Raw genomic sequence first — 18653 nt, 5'->3', positions numbered from 1 at the left:
TGCAACGCCTGCCTCCAGGCTGAACGCTCAGATGTCAAGGTTTCCCATCTGTTGAGATCCATTTCCAAGGCCTTCAGATCCCGCTTGCAGATATCCTTGTATTGCAGCTGTGGTCTCCCTCTGGGGCGATTTCCCTGCACTAATTCTCCATATAGGAGATCCTTTGGAATACAACCATCAGCCATTCTTACAACATGCCCAAGCTAACATAGACATTGCTGTTTCAGTAATGTATACATGCTAAAAATTCCAACTTTTTCCAGGACTACTCTATTTGGAACTTTGTCCTGCCAGGTGATACCAAAAATCCTTCAGAGGCAACGCATATGGAATGTGTTCAGCTTTCTCTCCTGCCGTGCATGAAGGGTCCAGGACTCACTGCAGTACAGGAGTGTGCTTAGGACACAGGCTCTATAGACCTGGATCTTGGTGTATGTCGTCAGCTTCTTATTGAGCCATACTCTCTTTGTGAGTCTTGAGAACATGGTAGCTGCTTTGCCAATGTGTTTATCCAGCTCGACATCTAGGGAGAGAGTGTCAGAGATCGTTGAGCCAAGGTACACAAATTCATGGACAACCTCCAATTTTTGTGTTCAATCCTACAGCAAAGCAACAACAAAAATATCTAAATCCTTTGCAACTGAAAGTGGCATCTTCATTATCAGTTTCAACCAGATTCCTGCCCAAGGCTGCCTGAGCAAACTTAAAAATCTGTCTGTTTCAATAACTACTTTGTCTGCATTTCCTGACTCCTCTGTCATGAAATGGTTAATAACTAATTAGTAGATATTTGAATGATTCACAGCACATCCCCACTTACTACTTCTGAGGTTGCTTCTTCTTTTCATGACTTTTCATGACCTTCCAACAAGCATGCTCCTCTAGGTTAACTATTAGATACTGTCTGATCAGAAAAATTCATACTCAGTTGACCTAAGAAACACTCCACTCTGGGAATCTGCCTGATACAAGGCATCTTCATGGTCTCAACAGGCCCTATTCATTGAACTTAATGAAAAGCTCAAGGGTGGGGGATGATCATCCTACATTGTGGGGGCAACAGAGAAGGTCCACCACAACAGAGTGAAACTCTGAGCTTCTTATTAAACCTAGTAAGCAGAGTTTGTATTTGTTCTATATGGAAAAGGAACTCTCTTGGATCACTTGGCCCTTAGCAATGTAGGCCCTACTAAAAGAAGAGTAGTGACAGATTTTACCTTCTTGGGCTCCATGATCACTGCAGATGGTGACAGCAGCTACAAAATTAAAAGACGCCTGCTTCTTGGGAGGAAAGCAATGACAAACCTCGGCACCATCTTTAAAAGCAGAGACATCATCTTGCCAACAAAAGTACACATAGTCAAAGCTATGGTTTTTACTGTAGTGATGTATGGATGTGAGAACTGGACCATAAAGAAAGCTGACCACCGAAGAATTGATGCTTTTGAATTGTGGTGCTGGAGGAGGCTTTGAGCATCCCCTGGATTGCAAGGAGAACAAACCTATCCATTCTGAAGGAAATCAACCCTGAGTGTTCCCTGGAAGGAGAGATCCTGAAGCTGAGGCTCCAATACTTTGGCCATCTCATGAGAAGAGAAGACTCCCTGGAAAAGACCCTGATGTTGGGAAAGTGTGAAGGCAAGGGGAGAAGGGGACGACAGAGGATGAGTTGGTTGGACAGTGTCATCAAAGCTACCAACATGAATTTGACCAAACTCTGGGAGGCAGTGGAAGGCAGGAGGGCCTGGCGTGCTCTGGTCCATGGGGTCACTAAGAATCGGACACGACTTGACTAAACAACAACAAAAGAAGAGTAATACTTCTAACATTATATTGAAGGGATGTTTTATAGGCCAATCAAAACCATACAAAAAGTGTGTAGAAGCAAACAAAAATATGCAAGCATTCAGGATAATTTCCCCTTCATCAGGTGAGATATTAAAACAAGGATGGGAGGGCAGAGGAACTGGAAGGTGTATGTGTTTGGCCGGGGGGGGGGGAGGTGGTCTTTAAGTCTGTCTCATCTGCATTACTTTCCACTGTTCTAACAAACACAAAAACAACCCTCCCTCCCAAATGACTCTTTGAGGTAAAAAAATTACTTCAGTCAAAACCTGTCAGGGAGGGAGGGAGAGCTGAGAGCAATGTCTTTATTTGATGTGCAGAATTTGCAGATGCTCCTGGCTAAGCTGGAGAGTGTCAGTCAACCTTTCAAGACAGCTGCTTGTAAATTGTATAAACACCTCAGAACAAGAGGAAAGGTGTCTCTAGTCAGACAGCATTGTGTGTGTTTATGAAACTCTGATTACAAGAGACACATGTTTATTTGACCTGTTCAACAAAATGGAAGAGGCACTGCTGGGCCTCTTCCACTATTACCTTTACTAATAGTTCCTATTAGTAAAGGTAAAGGTTCCCCCTGACATTTAGTCCAGTCATGTCCGACTCTAGGGGGCAATGCTTATCCCCGTTTCCAAGCCATAAGGCTTTCATTTGTCTGAAGACAAACATTTTCCGTGGTCACATGGCCAGTGCAACTTAGACACAGAGCGCTGTTACCTTCCCATTGGGGTGGTACCTATTTATCTACTCACATTTGCATGCTTTCGAATTGCTAGGTTGACAGGAGCTGGGACAAGCGATGGGAGCTCACTCCGTCACGTGGATTCAATCTTACGACTGCTGGTCTTCTGACCTTGCAGCACAGAGGCTTCTGCAGCTTAACCCACAGCGCCACCATGTCCCTCCTATTAGTAGGTTTGCTAAAATTTGGTGGAGTTTAGAGATGTGTGTAGTTTGTTAGCTGGATCTTATCTGTGGATATCACATTAAAGCCCCTTCCTTTCCAGTTCTTCTAGGGTAGCTTGGATTCTGTGAACAGCCTTGTTTCTTACTTGGTATACATTGTCCTGACTACCTGTCTTTGTCTGAGCCCAACAGTTTCTTGGTCAGCAACCAGTAATCCTTGTCTCTTTTTTACCGACAAATTCATCCACTTCTTTCTTCAGCTGTTCAACTTGCATAACCTTTTGTATTTCTGGTTCCACGGCTGATGTCTCTAATGGAAGCTGCATGGAGATGTTAGAACTGTGTCCCTGGTCAATTGAAGGTTGTTTCCTATGTACATTATCATACAGCTGGGACTGGGCACTTTACTGCATTTTGGGGTTGAAAACAGATGGGTGTGGGACAAGGGTCACTGGCATTTAGTCATTCATGGTCCCAGAAGGCAAGTGACTGACTTCTGGATAGCAGCTGTGTTGGTTAAGTCCTTGTTCCCATTGGTTATAAGACTCTTTTCCATTATTTGTGGAGCAGATGTGCCACCAGCAGGCCAAGGTGAAGAAGATTTTTTAACATATTGATTCTCATGTCCTGGATGGGTGGGACACCAGGCATAGGGGGGTTGCATTCTGTAAACACCAGGTAGTCACCAAGCTGTATCTTGAAGTCTTGGCTGTGGGTGTGGTAGCAGCCTCTGCTGTTGACTATTGGGATTGTGATTGCCATACATATAGGGTGGAACTGGAAAGTTTTGGGTCTGTGGAAAGGAATATCCTGCCCCTTGTTTCCTCACCATACTGTAGAACCTTCAGTTGAACAATCTACTGGGGAGTAATTCCAGTTGGAAGCTGGTGATGGAGATCTGTATGCATTAGGAGATACTGTGGAATAAGGTACACGAGGATGCCCTGAGGAACAGTATGTGTTTGATTATGGGATATGAGGGCCCTGTTCCAGGAGCTGAGTACAGACTGCTGTATACACCATTTGTATAGGAAGGGTCAATTTCCTGGATTTGGATGTCTGAGCCAGCAGGACATGCACTTGACTAAGGAAGTCTAGGAGGTGAATTTCAGTACTGGGATAAAGAGGCTGCTCCTGTGAGACAAGCTAGGTGGTTTTCTTCATGATGCTATGATGATGTGGGCACCTTTGGGCCTCCTGGTCTCGGTAGAGGTGGAATGGGCAGTGGAGGTTCCAACTCCTGCCAAACCTGGTCCACCTGCAGCCGATGGAACAGTCTCCTCAATACCACTTGCTACTGAGAATACTTCGTTTGATGTCACCCTTTCAACCCACTGGTAAAAGCAAGTGTGCCTGCACATTTGTACTGCTGCAAAAACCAATCAATGTAGAGCGGAGGAAATTGTGGTAGCTTTTTCTTGACCATTTGCCCTGTACCTTTAGCAAACATTGCTGACTGCTCTATCCATGAGTCTCTGATATTATCTGTACATTTCCTGATATCCATTTATTTAAGTCCCAAAAATAGTTGAGGGGGAGGGACTCAAACAACTATGTGTGTGTGGGTTGCTATGCAAAACCCTAATTGTGTTACCTATGCCCTCCAAGATAGTACAATGATCATCTTTCCACAATCACACACACATACACAATCCTACTAGTGTAATAAGGGAGAGATAGAGTGGAGAAAGTTCCCCACCAAAATCCAGGGGGAAAAGATCCACAGGAACAGATGGACATCACAAAGAAGATGGAGGACACCACAGAACCTGCAGCACACAGATGGAATGAGGGAAGCAAAATAACATTATTCACTGGGTTCCCCAACCAATCCATGTCATTCTACAATGGAAAGATATTCCAATTGGTTGATGACAGGCAGCCTCCACAAGGCTGTCTAATCAAACATTTGTTGGGTGATGTGACAGACAAATGGTGAAGAAAAGTGCAAATGAAAGATGAACACATGAACAAATCCAAAGCTTTCATGTTCTTCTCTTTTGTTCATTAAAAAAAAGCATGCAAGTTTAATAGGCTCTCTTCTGGAATTAAAAGAATGAACAAAAAAAGTTAAGAACCTCTTTTGTGCACATGTTGTCCGACCTGTCATTTGGGTTAACCTGAAAGCCTCATCCCTACCTGCTGGCCAAAGCTGTGACACATAAGCTGTGTAGTCCAGCCCTTTTTGCTCTCAGAGTGACTCCTTGCTCTGCCACTGGGGGCTTCTACTTTTTCAAACCAGAATAATTCAAACAGGCTTTCCCCCACATGGTTAGTTGTGATACGTTCTTGTAAAGATGAGGGGCATATCAGTAGGTTGTGTTTCATAGGCAGTTGGGGTGTGATATTTATGACTGGAGGGACTGTGCCCTCACATTCTTTCCTCTCCCACAATTGTCCTCTCAGTTTTACATTTTTAAAAAACTACATATAGGAGATTAGTGCTAGATTGCCATATCACCTTATGAACTACCCAGGGATATTAATAAGCCAGTGTTTCTCCAATCCCATTTTATCCTGGCTTACTTCACATTTTGGTCACAGCCTGATTGTGAAGACTTCTGTTTGAAAGGACAATCTACCAGATGGCTCCAAAGAAAATAAGCTCTCAATAAAATATTTGGCAAATTCCTTCAGGCCTCCATTTTTTGTTGACTGGCAGCTGCCACAGATAATATGTACTTGACATTTAATTAAATTTAAATTGGCAAATACAATAAGATACTGCAGAAATGTGTTTTTATCTCTCACCCATGTGATATTGGATAATTACATCACCTCTAGATTCTGAAAAAATAAATGTGTTAAAAAAACAATCAAGTTTCCAAAGTAGAATTTCAAGGGTTGAAGCAAATATCCAAAGCTGAAAAGGTTAACTAGCTCTTGTTGCTTGCGTGCTATGAATATTTATTCATTATCTCTAAAAAGTGTTTATATTCTGCTAGTCTTGGTATATGGCTTTTATTTGCCATATGTCTTTCAAATGGAACCCATACCCTGCATGATATTTAACACATTTCTTGAATGGAGGGAAATTCTTATGGAGCTGCATTTTTGAGTAAACAACATTTCTGTTTTAAATGTTTTAATGTTTACTTTGATTTCTTTTCTTTTTGTTGCGTTTAGTACAGCAGCTGGGAAACAGCAAATGTATTACAGCACATACACTAGCTTGTGACTAACAAACACTGTATAGCCTTATGAGCCCCTTTGCTGGCCTCAGTCTCTAACCCTGTCAGAATGATATATTGAGCTGGTCCAATGACTGGCCATTTTTCCAGGGGAAAGAAAACTTCAGAGACATAAACCACATTATAATTAAAGAACAGTGACATATAACAATGAATTAATAAAACAACCAGTTTAATAACCATGAGAGGAAGGAAGGAGCTTGAATTAAATAGGAACCATTCATGGGAAATAAATAATTTTCCCGGATGTCTTTTATTGGAGAAAGCAGAGTGCGTGCTTCAGAGAATATTTCTAAACGTCATAATTTAATAAATAAAGTGCAACAGGGCTTTATCTAAAATTAATCTGATGTTGCAGTAAATGGTTCCAAATCTTCATTTCTCCTGGCCTTCCCTTGCGCTCCAATCCCACCTCAATCAGTGTTTTTCTAATCAAACTTTAACCCAAGATATTCTCATGGCAAGAGATAAACCTTCTGAGCAGGATAAAAATAACCAGGTTTTGTTAGTGGGAGACAAGGCACTATTGTGAAAGCAAGAGGCTGAACTTTGTGATGGTCAATTATTAAACATAAGTATATTCTTCTTTCAAGTTTTTGACAAATGACTTAAAGTAACAAATAAGGTCTGAAATATGTTGGGAGATCATGTGGCCGGTAGGGCTACTAGGTCAGCACCACCCCAGATTTCAAGGTCAAAACCTGAAACCACAAAGGGGTTTGGGGGGAGAGGAGGCTTATGAAGTAACAGAGGCAGGTCTGATCATGGCTGGGAAATGCCCTGAACTTTCTTCTGCGCCAGGTAATTGTGGAAACAGGCATGAGGGCATCTGAGTACATCATGCTCCCAGAATATGGATAAAATCTGGCCAAGAGATAATATGGTAATGCATAGTTGAGGGGGAAACACATTTTGGAATCTGGGTGGGTGTGACAATTCATGCATCAACTGAAGAACAATCATCCAATTCAGATTCCTGCAGTGAGCAGGAAGTTGGACCCAATGGCCTTATAGGTTCCTTCCAACTCAATCATTCTATTATTTTATGATTCTAAGTATACTATTTTGCATCCCGTAAAGCCTCATCCATAGCACATATGACACTTGAGGAGATTTTCCAACCCCTGGTGCTGGTGGAGTCACACTCTGCTTTGCTCCAAACAGTACAAATCAAATGGAAGAGAGAGAGAGAGAGAGAGAGAGAGAGAGAGAGAGAGAGAGAGATCGGTACTATTTTAGGGTATATTTCCAGGCTGATTTCCAGACTTGGAAAATCAGAGTATTGCTCTATTCAGTGGGCAAGGAAGATTTTTTTTTTCAAGTTGGAGAAAGTTCAGAGGAGAAATGAAATGGTGGTAACAGTCCAGATGACAAATTCTATGAGCACAGGCTGAAAGAACTAGTTACACTAAGCGTAAAGAAGATTAATTGGGAAATATGTTGACAGTTTCAATATTTAAAAGCACTACTACGTCTTTCTAAGAAGTTCCTCCTTAACTACTGTTTTGGTTTGGCTTGCACAACATTTTGTTTGGGGGAAAATATATGAGAAAAAGTGTTTGGATATACATTTGAAGATCCATTTACGGTAATACTTTAGTTGACCTTTGCTGTAGGCTGATGCTTTATGTCCTAATACATAAACTTCAGTATATTCACTGAAATGGTCTTCTACAGAAAAGGGAATAAGTCAACATGCATCTCAGTATACCAAGGTGTTTTGAGACAGCAGTCACAAGCTTTCAGAGGATGAAGGCTTGTCATCTTAACATAGTCTACTGAAGCTGGTAGCCAGGATTACATCAAAAAAAAGTTGTATGGTGACCATTCTTGAGCTGAAGTTAACAAAAGTTAGTTGTTTACTAATGTACAAGGCTCAAAAATCCACAAAGTTTCCACTCAACCCACAGATATTCCTTGGGAAGATTCTTAAAGGCCTCGTCTCCAAGTGAAAAACAACATATCCCACAGAAGTTTTACAGACAGAACAAGGGGGCACATCTGTAACTCACTCTTGCCATTCCAATGGAACATTGTGATCTGTTGGCCCGTGTCAGATGTTCCGGAACAATGTACTCTCTTGATGCTTTGCTGTACTGATTTACCTGATATTAGGTTGCTCTGAACTGACTAAAAAATTTTTTTTGGTTTTAGATGAGTTAGAGAAAACACACTTGGCCTATAAATCTGCTCTCTGAGCTATCACAGGCATACTACTCCATTGTTTTTAGAGTGTACATTTACATGCATGACCTTGTTCAAGCTTCATCCAGTAAAAAAAAAAAAATGTGAAAGGAAACTGGAGTGCCTATTTCACATACTTTCTTTAACGGAAGGAGAATTTCTCCAGCAATTTTTCAGAGGTCCTGCTCAAACTTCTACCATAGTTTTTTCTTTCTTCTCCCCATCAGTTTTTTTTTTGGGGGGGGGGTGTCATTGCACAGCCACTGCAAGGAGCAGCAACAACTGTTAGATACCACTTTGCATTTTCCACAATGCTCACTTCCTAGTGTCACCCTTCCACATTGCTAGACATATAAAGAAAATGGTGGAGAAAATTTGGAGGAAATTATGCAATGGTTGTTGTGCGTTTTTCGGGCTCTTTGGCCGTGTTCTGAAGGTTGGTCTTCCTAACGTTTCACCAGTCTCTGTGACCGGCATCTTCAGAGGTCCACCTTATTTAGGTGAAGGTTTATTAATGATGACTGGCTGGTTACTTCAGTGATTTGAGTACCTGGCTGCTGAGCCAGAGACTGGGAGTTCATTTCTCCACTGTGCTTCAAAGGAGAGGAGCCAGTTTGTGTAGTCTTACGCAAGCAGCACCCTAGTCTAAAGAAAAGGCACCTGAGGAGAGACATGATTGAGATGTATAAAATTATGCAGGGAATAAAGTGGATAAAGGAAGCTCCTTTCCCCCTCATGAAATATCAGAACCAGGGGACATCCACTCCAATTGAGTCTTAGGAGAGTGAGAACAGGCAAAAGAAAATATTTTTTTATCCAGCATGTTGTTAGTCTGTGGAACTCCTTGCCACAGGATGTGGTGATGGCATCTGGCCTAGCTGACTTTAAAAGGGGATTAAACAGATTCCTGGAGGAAAAGTCCATCACAGATTACAAGCCATGCATAATCTCCAGTCTTAAAAGGAAGGTAGTTCAAAATATCAGATGCAAAGAAGTGGTGTCAGGAGACAGGTCTTTAGTTGTCTCATGTGCTCCCAGAGGCATCTGGTGGAGCCACGGTGAGATAGAGGAAGCGGGACTAGATGAGCCCTTGGCCTGGATCCAGCAGGGCTCTTCTTATGTTCTTATATTCTTATGTTCTCCCTTTTCTAGAAAAGGGAAATGCTAAAGTATGTATGAGTGCTCTATATGTAGAAAATCCTGGAAAGAGTTGTCTTAAGTAAAAATTGAGTTGGTACCATGTGGTTATTATATTATTCTTAAAGATATGTATTGTCTCTTCTACAAATGTTTATGATGGGGGGGGGAATTTTAAGAAGCTATTTGTGCACAACTATAATTCCAACTTTTAAAAAGAGGGTCCAAAGTGATCTGGTTTGTTTCTGCACAGCAGACCATGAGATTGGTTTACATGTAACCACACTCTTTCTTTCCTTTGCATATTGTAGAACTGTGGGGGAAATACGTGTGGGGCCAGTGTTGCCTTTTAAAAAATAATAATGACTAATATCTGAGTGTTATGTTTAAAAATAATGCTTTGTGCTCTACAAGATGGCGGTAGTTTGAGGAGAGAAGATTTAGCCTGAAAATTCTCTCTCTCTCTCTCTCTCTCTCTCTCTCTCTCTCTCTCTCTCTCTGTGTGTGTGTGTGTGTGTGTCTGTGTGTACACACACACACAGTGTATACACAATATATATACAATGTCTGTGTGAGAGAGACAAACATAATGCAAACTATGTGTATGCAGACCCACACAGTACATACACACATATATCATTAAGATGCCATAATCAAATAAAATGTGATGCTCTTTGTTTTGAACTTATATAGGCCACAGAATCCTATCATACTGGGCAAAATCCTGTTGCCATAAAGTTATGATGCAATACTTAATTTAAATGAACTGAAAGCTTGCTATCAATCACATTTCAGGTTCTGAGGCTCCCTAGGTATCCTTTTTTTTGTCCTGGGGAAGCCTTTGGGGGTCTCAGGACAGCTAGAGGTTGGACAGCTTCAATAAAAATCCCTGGCAGATCACTGTCCCCATTATTGGGGCAGGCAGGGGCAATCCAATGGTGATTCTTAGCTATTAAAAGCTTCCCCCTCCATACTGAAGGCCCCAAAGGATTCCTCAGGGCAAAAAGGAGCCCTAGGGAGCTTCAGAACCCAAAATGTAGGGGATAGAAGGCTTATATTTCTTTTAAATTAATATTGCCTGTGCTTCATATCATAACCTTATGCCAACAGGATTTTTGGACACCATCTCCATGGAATAAACTGATTAAAGGACCACGTCCATTAAAGCTGGGAGAACACACATAATTCTTATCATCCTTAGGAGAACTTGTGGGTGTATGATTAACTTGCCCTATCTTCTGTATCTGCTTATTATATTTTCTCTTCAGGAAAAGTCAAGAGCAATCTGTACATCTATAATTCTTGGTAAGTATGGAGTCCTGGAGGCACTAGACATGAGTGATGAGATACACAAGCTTTCACCTCTGGGCTTCCGCCCCAGTTATAGTCTACATTAGTTATGCATGAAAATCATTACTATTTAATGTTTATTGTGAACTGACATAGAAACCTCTGTTCCAATGTTTGTACAGGATGGTGGGAACCTGTATCAATTGGGATTGATAGATTTTCTGGAAGCACAAAGGCACTGGGGAAACAAGAGTCATTTTCTCAAATAACCACCATGGAGGGTATCTGAGACCTGCAGCAATGAGGGGAAACCTGCTGCTCGTTACTGCTTTGACTATCCTTAAGCATAAACCTTTATTCTCAGAGTTGTATTATGTTGATATATTTCCAAAAAGTAATATGGTTGAGTTCTAAAGCAAACTGTTCTAGAAAATACAATTTTAAAAGTAGGTGTGGGTCATATACTCTCTCCAAATATCAGCCAGTGCTTTGTAGTAGAAGAATATAAAGCTCTGGTGGGCTTTAGACCTCACAGAAGTGAGCCGTCAGAAATCCTTTGGATTGCTTTCAATTCTGACTGTGAACTTCTGGCTGCTGATTCACTCAAAAGGCACAGTAAGGCTGCAGCCAGTAGAGGTGGGGAAAACATGGAGATTTGAGTAGCATCTTTCCTTGTTTTCTGTGGGAAGTGCCTTGAAATTCCTGGAGCGTGTCATGTAGGAGAGGTATAATGTGTGACTATGTGTTAACATGGCTACCTAGCAGCACAGTGCTGAATCTATGATTGAAATATGCCACCATTTCTAGGTCATATGACTGCTTTGAAACCCTTGTTTCTTTTCTTCTAGCTACTCCTTCATGACCCACTCAGGCAACAACAGGTACAAAACTAAGATCCAATGTCTATGAGATCCAGAAACTATCACAAAGCTTCTCTTCTTAAATCTTACCACACACCCTTAACTGCTCCTGTGGCCTTAACAGTCATAGCACAAGACAGAACTACATTGAAATGTGTTTGCTCACATGTTCCTGAGAAATGTGTCATTACAGAAGCGTTTGGAGCACATGATTGTTATTGGTGCTCATGGTGCAAAAATGCCATGATTGAAATTCTGATGTGTAACTTGTTTCTGTAGAAGGATGATGAGGCCATGAACAGGGAGCAATTTTCAGTCATTAAAAACTTTCTCCTTCTATCCTGCCAGCCACCATAGCTTTGCCTGTGTGCATCCCATCCAAGTGGCTAGGCAAAGCGCTCCTGCAGCCACAGCTGCAGAAGGAGCCTAATACTTTTAAAACAGAAATATTAATCCACAGGCATTGCTGCAGTAATCTCATTTTTCCATCCATTTCTTAAATTTAGTATTCAAAATTCATATTGCTACTGAGGGTTAGCAGTTAGGTTAACTTTGTGGTCAGGATTAGTACTTGATGAATGGTGCATTTATTGTTTTTCCTGAGCCCACTAAGATTCCCAGTCTCTCCCTCTGCCCCATAGAGTAAACTATTGGTAACCAGAACAGATAGTTTCTACTTCTGGGTATCAAGATTTGCTTTTTAAAAAAGCATGCAACATTTTTCTCCCCATATTATTATGATGCCTAGGCCAGAAAAGTAACCCCAATAGTAGAAAGCAATGGGATTAGCAGGACCAAACAAACCTGTACGTGACAAGCCGTTGAAATACGGGAATATTATTTATAATTCTTCAAGTTAAAATTCTCTAAAATGTCTAGACTGTAGCTCTAGTTCTTTGGTGATCTTTCAGTGATAAGAGCATTGATCTGGAAGACTAAAATATCCTAACTTGGTGCATGAGGTGTCTTGTTCCTCTGCTTGGCAACAGAACTCTGAATTAGTACACATTTAATTTTAATAGGGTTTTATAGTTTTTTTAAAGATAACCATCAAATCACACCTGAACTATCTCTGGAGGCAAAAATGTTCAAACTAAGGCCCTCCTACTTTCAGCACATCAAGAGGAGGCACGATTCTCTGGAAAAGACAATAATGCTAGGAAAAGAGTAGGGCAGCAGGACAAGAGGAAGACCAAATATGAGAAGAAATTACTCCCTCAATGTAACCACAGGGTTCAGTTTATAAGCGATGAGCAGGGCAGTTGAAGACAGGTCATTTTGGAATCTGCTCAGGTTGCCGTAAGTCAGAGGCAACTTGACGGCACATAACAACAACAATTAAGTAAATTACAGTATTGCTACCTGTCTTGCAGATCTCCATTTGGGCTTGATCAAGTGTTGAGCCCTAGAGCATATGAAATGATAATAAAGAAGGAAAGAGTGCATATGAGCCTATGCATAGTGCTTCGTGACTCGATGGGAAGAACATGTTGTCCGAAAAGAGACATGACTCCAGAACTGGTTTGGATTCTGCCACATGCCTTCTAGATGGTCAGCACTGCTCCCAAGGAGTTGGGAGGCTGCTGTACCTTCCAATGACTGAGAATAACAGATTAGCCTATTATTTATTGAAATCAATAAGGAGAGTCTCCCAGGTTTTGTGAGTGAAGGCAGTGAAGGTTTGAATGACTGTTGGGGGGGGGGATCATAGATTTATTTTCAAAATTGGCACAACAGGGAGAAGAAGCTCCTTATCCACAAATACGTCTCTGTTTACTTTGGCATCAGGAGCTTGTCGTGTTCTGTGTGTGCCGTTTCTGCGAACAATAATTCTGAGTTCTGTTGCCAAGCAGAGGAACAAGACACAAGATTTGAGGGATTACATTTCACTACTTTGTGTAGCTGCATGTCTGCTTCTAAGCATTCAAAACCCAAGGTAAAAAGAGACAGCGGGTACAGCACAAAGCAAATCTCCAGTTGCTTTAGCACAGTTAACATAACACTGTGACACAAATGTTCACAAGACACAGCAAGAAACCTGGCAGCAAGCAACTTTAATTGCTATTCAACCTGATGCTCCGCTGGGATAGCTGTGGTTAGTCAGAGCGAGCTGAGTTCGTAAATCTGATGAATCAATAATAAAAAAGTGTTCATGTTGAACCGTAAATCACCATTATTAGATGGTGAACATATTAATGTTATTTTTAAGTGGCTAAACCTTCTCCCACATAAACAAGAGATGAAGTCTAGTGCTATTACTAGGTATGAGAGGGTTTCCGCTCTTTCTTTTATTGTTCCTCTGGTTTATTCTGTCCAGCGTTCCACTCCTGAATCTCAGTTTAAATCAAGAGAATTTTTCAAACGAGTTCCAGAAATGGAACCTATGTTGTTTCATTCCGTTCATGTGTTTTCCTCATTTCCGTGCTACTAATACAAGTACATGCTCAATAAAGTGTTGTGCTCTGTAATAAACATGGACATCAGGCAAGAGAGAGTTACTAATGTACCAGTTCTACTTCAGATACAAGGCCATGAGAATCAGAAAATGGGGAAGGGGAATGGAAGCATCTCAAGTGAGGTGAATTTCAGAACCATGCCTTGTCTTTCATACATCTTACCTGTTTGTATTGAAACTGATTGAGCTGCTGCTGAGCCACACTTCAGCAGCGCGGCTTGCCTTTGCCTTCTTCCTCAGAGGTGGCAAGACCTCTTCAGTCTCATGTGAGCAGCTAGGTGGGAGAGGGGGGGAACACTAGGTTATTTAAAAGCTGTTTCCCCCTCTCCTCTTCCTCTTCCTTTGCTGGCACTCACCCCCCCCCCCCATATATTCTAGTGTGAGTTGATCTGGTTGCCTTTGGGGCCAGATAGGAATTTTTTACTCGTATCCTGATTGGCCATTGGATGTGGAGATTTTTTGCCTATCCCACACTGGAAAAGGTGTGTTGGCATGTTTTGAGGTGGAATTCCTGGTCACACAGATGGGTAGTGCAAAAAAAAAACACCAGGTATTTGGGTGAGTCCCATAGCAATCTCAGGTAAGCTATAGCTCATCTGAACTTCCAGTGCTGCGGATTGTGCGATTACAGTGCTTGGGGGAAGGGAGATGCACTGGGGCCACACCCAGACCGACAGTCAAAAAGGACAGTGTGGCTTGAGGTCTGGGGTGGTCAAATTTGGGCCAGCCGGGTTTCTTGTTGTTTTCACGGCTACAAAAACCTGGGCTAGGGACTCACACATTTGTTTGTTAAAGGGTCCATTCAGAACTCTGGGTTTAAACCTGATTCCGTACTATGGCAGGACCCCACTTTGCCAAAGGATTGGCAACATTGATTATTTCAATAAAGTGTGGCCCGTGTTTAATCCATAATCCTGGTGTCTTGTCATTATTCCGGGGTAAGGGGGGTTGCAAAGAAACCATTGCATGGGAAGCTGTAAAGAAGAGAAATCCATTCTACTATCTTTTTCTGTTACACTGTGGAATACGGACAGTTTAAACCCACTGATAACTGGGATTTGATTCTTCATATTTTCTTAAAAGCAGAGTATTTTATACTGTAAGATTTTGGAACTGACCAAATCTTAGACCCTTGCTTCCTATTTGTTTATTATCTCTTTAGCCAGAACCTATCTGATGAATCAGGTCTGATTACTGACCAGGAGGGTAGAGTGGCAGGTCAGTATTTCCTAGGAAAGGTAGATGTCCTTCCTTGCAGTTCTTGATAGATCTGGGGCAGTGCTCTGCAAAAGCTTTCTATGTGGAGAAAGTATACAGTTAATTTTTTAAAAATCAGCTTGAGAAAGCTTCCTTTTGAATTACAACTCCCAGCCTCCCCAACTACTAGCCATGTTAGCAGGGGGATTTGTTGAGTTATAGTCCACAGAATATATTTTTTCTGGCTTCTCGTCACTAGGGGTTTTGAGGATGTGTAATGTAGCAAGTGTGTGATTCTAATAATCAGGTCAGGATCTGGACAATGCTTAGATGGATGGAATACTGAATGTAAACCTTGTTTACACACCCACACACACACACACACACACACACACCCCACACACACGTACGTCTGCACAACCTTAAATTCCTTAATAAAATGAAATGTGACATAAATGGCTGAAATTAGCTTTGCTCCTTAATTTTCAGTAGCAAACAAAAAATCTCCTGCTTTTCTTTCATTATTTTGTTTTCTGTCTGGCTGTTATGTCAGAGTTTAGTGGCACGTACTCTCAGTTTAAGGATTACCACATAAGTAGCCTTGATTCTCATTGTAAAGATTTAAGGGCGTTTAACTCCAAATGAAGCAAACAGAACTTAAACAGTACTTTACTGAGGTATAATTTGGCACATGGTTTGAAGTTTAAATAGAACAATAATAAAATTACCACCCCACTATCTTTCAGCACCCATGCTGGTCACTAGGTGCCGGATGGCAGTACAGAAGAAACTGCTTGCAAAATCGACCATTTTCAACTGTATTTGGGTTACTTTACTTGCTCTGAGACTGTGCTTTAAAAGCTACTGCTTTGTATCCTACCTGTGCCTCAGCTTGTTTTCACTTTGAGACACACGTTTAAATAATTGCAATAAAGAAAAAATAGCTGTAGCAAAAGAGGGGAGAGGAAAAGTCCTGGAGGGAAAGAATAGATATATATAAGCAGTAAGGATGGTTGCTATGTTTTTTTTTCTTTTATGCTTGGCTCAAATATACTTTCTGATTGCCAAAATCAGAGCAGATTAGTTATTCAATCTGCAGTCCTCAAGGTTTTGTCTGGAGAACATCCTATAATTCAGTAATTTATAAAAACTACCTTCCAGTTCTTGTAACTTAATCCACACAGAAAGATTACTAGCTGTAGAGCCAGATACATACCATTGTATGAGGCCTTGGCTAATACAGTCATATGAAGGTTCCTAGTACTAAAATAATGACAACAACAAAAATTACTGCCATCACCATCATCATTCATATATGCAATATTTTGACTTTCCAGTCCTAATTGCCGTCACTTACAAATTGAATGGAATTTAGCTCAAAGTCATTGTGCTAAGTACTTATCTGATTGTTTGGTTGATGACATAACTGATGATCTCACTCTGAAACGTGACTCAATTTTTCTGACTTGATAGGAAGAGAATGGAAACTGAACAATACCCCTTGACCAAAATATTTCACGAGTGCTTCACTTAGGTGAGATTTGAACTCTTTGCTGCACCCATGTCCAACTTTATAGATGTTAGCGCTGTTCTTAAATCAAGAAATGTGTACTCCCATCTGGTATCAACTATTAATTTATATAATAACACTGTTCAGCGATGGATTTGTCAGAACACCAGACCTCCCATTTTGGGCATCGGTGTATGCTCTTATTGCCTTAGGCTTTCCCTCAAAATTGTAGTCCACATTTGAAATCAAGGCCAACATTCACATCACCCATCATTTAATATACTACTATTGTGTGGTCTCTAATTACTGTATAGCACCTACTCAGTTATTTCGGTATGAAATTATGTAGCAGAGCATAAGGTGTCAGCGGTAAACAATTTGTTTTGCCCTTTCCAGCCCTCAGAAACTGCAATTTACAGGAAAAGAGCTCTTTATATAATAAATGGCATGATAAGGGTCCAAAAAATCAGTAAGTCACATTGGTATTTAAACTGTGGTTTTGGAGTGTGTAACTGTAGTGCTTTTATAAGAATTAATTAAGTGGTCTGGTATTTTTATGAAAGGCTGATATCCCAGAGGTAGACGTGCTTTGTCAAGGGAAGATTGTATGTCTTCAACCTAAGAATTGTTCTGGGATCCTAGCTGTTATTGTGAAACAACTTGCTCCAGCTTCTTGCTTTGGGATTTTTTTTCCAGGCAAACCTGAACATTAAGAAGACCATAGAGAACTGGCCGTACCTTTCACATTTTATTTTCCTCCTTGGAACTGTGGTTCATCGTTCTTTGCACTATGGCTGTATTTTCTATGGTGTTTACTGCTGTTCTACTGGCCATGGCTGGAGGAGTTATGAGAAAGTGATGTCATCATATAAAATGTGGTGAAGAATGAGGCCAAAATAGTGCCTAATCAACATGTATTGTAATGTTTAATAGGTCTGAACAATGCCTGATTTGTGCCAATGGTTTACACCTACTTTTCTTTACAAGGAGCCTGTGATAAGCAAAAGTGAAGAGAAGCAAGACATTATGAGAAGCCTTAAGGTGCAATGTTAGGTTTCTGCTTTATTGTGTTTTGTCTTCTTTAATCAATAGTAAATAACTGTCATTTATGAAGAAAACCCACCTCTCCCACCCTTGTCGCTTCATGTTAAGAAAAGTTTCCTTGTAATGAAAATCTTAATAGGCTCGTCTTCTTCATTGCAGGATTGCAACAATTGCTTGCAGAAAAAAAACTGAAACAGTCCAGTTTCCATGGCCAGTGGCCATGCTGGAGAGTGCTTGTTCAAGGATCTAACTTTTTCACATGCTACTTAATTATTTGATAAATTGAGAAAGTCTCCAAGGAGGTATACTGGAAAACACTAGCACTATAAGCAATAAAATGAATACACAATAAAATCTGATGGCAGGAAACAGGCAGCATTAAAGCTTGAGTTGCACTGAATATGTGTCATCAATTTGCATCTGACTTATGGGGCCCTTATGGTATGTGAGATATTAAAGGAGCAGTTTATATCAGTGCTACCTCCCCGTGGATTTTCATGGCTGAGCAGATTTGAACTGAGATCTGCAGAGACCAACTGCAAAACTTTCTCCACAGTGTTGTTTAAGTAGCGCTTAGATGTATTTATGGCATAATGTTAAACACCTAATTTGATGCTGCATGTTTTTATAACAGAACACATGTTAACAGATGACCCTGTAGAGTAAGAACTAACCCCAAGACCTATTTCTACCCATTGCAGAATTCCTTCACGGAACAGACTCCTGTGTTGCAAAGTTCATGACAGTTGCATATAGATACTCATGTGCCTAGCAAGAGCTACCCTCCACTTTATTTTGCACTAAATACTTAATGTGGAAAGACTCCTTTACTTTTCTTTAATAACAAATAAGTACAAAGTACTGAATGAAAAGCAGAAAACAATGGGAGCTTGAACTTGCCATATTTCTCTCCCTTTTCCTGCATTGGATTTTTTTTTTTTAAATTAAAGTCTACACTGGCACCAGCGGAGACTTAAAGGGAAATTACTCCCATTTGGCCTCTTGAATGGAAGAACAAATTTCAGTGATCCTAATAC

At 40.8% G+C, this 18653-nt stretch overlaps 2 pseudogenes; both read right to left on the bottom strand.

Annotated features, from left to right (window-relative positions):
• Positions 1-2828: 2828 nt before the first annotated feature.
• On the bottom strand, positions 2829-3305 carry LOC144588117 (BAG family molecular chaperone regulator 4-like; annotated as a pseudogene).
• A 125-nt stretch (positions 3306-3430) lies between these two features.
• On the bottom strand, positions 3431-5076 carry LOC110075334 (BAG family molecular chaperone regulator 4-like; annotated as a pseudogene).
• Between the last annotated feature and the right edge of the window lie 13577 nt (positions 5077-18653).

Source organism: Pogona vitticeps, chromosome 3 (genome assembly GCF_051106095.1).
Source record: "Pogona vitticeps strain Pit_001003342236 chromosome 3, PviZW2.1, whole genome shotgun sequence".
In the NCBI taxonomy this organism is placed as follows: domain Eukaryota; kingdom Metazoa; phylum Chordata; class Lepidosauria; order Squamata; family Agamidae; genus Pogona; species Pogona vitticeps.
Note: the sequence above shows the minus strand (reverse complement) of the source record. Positions and strands in the feature narration are given on the sequence as shown.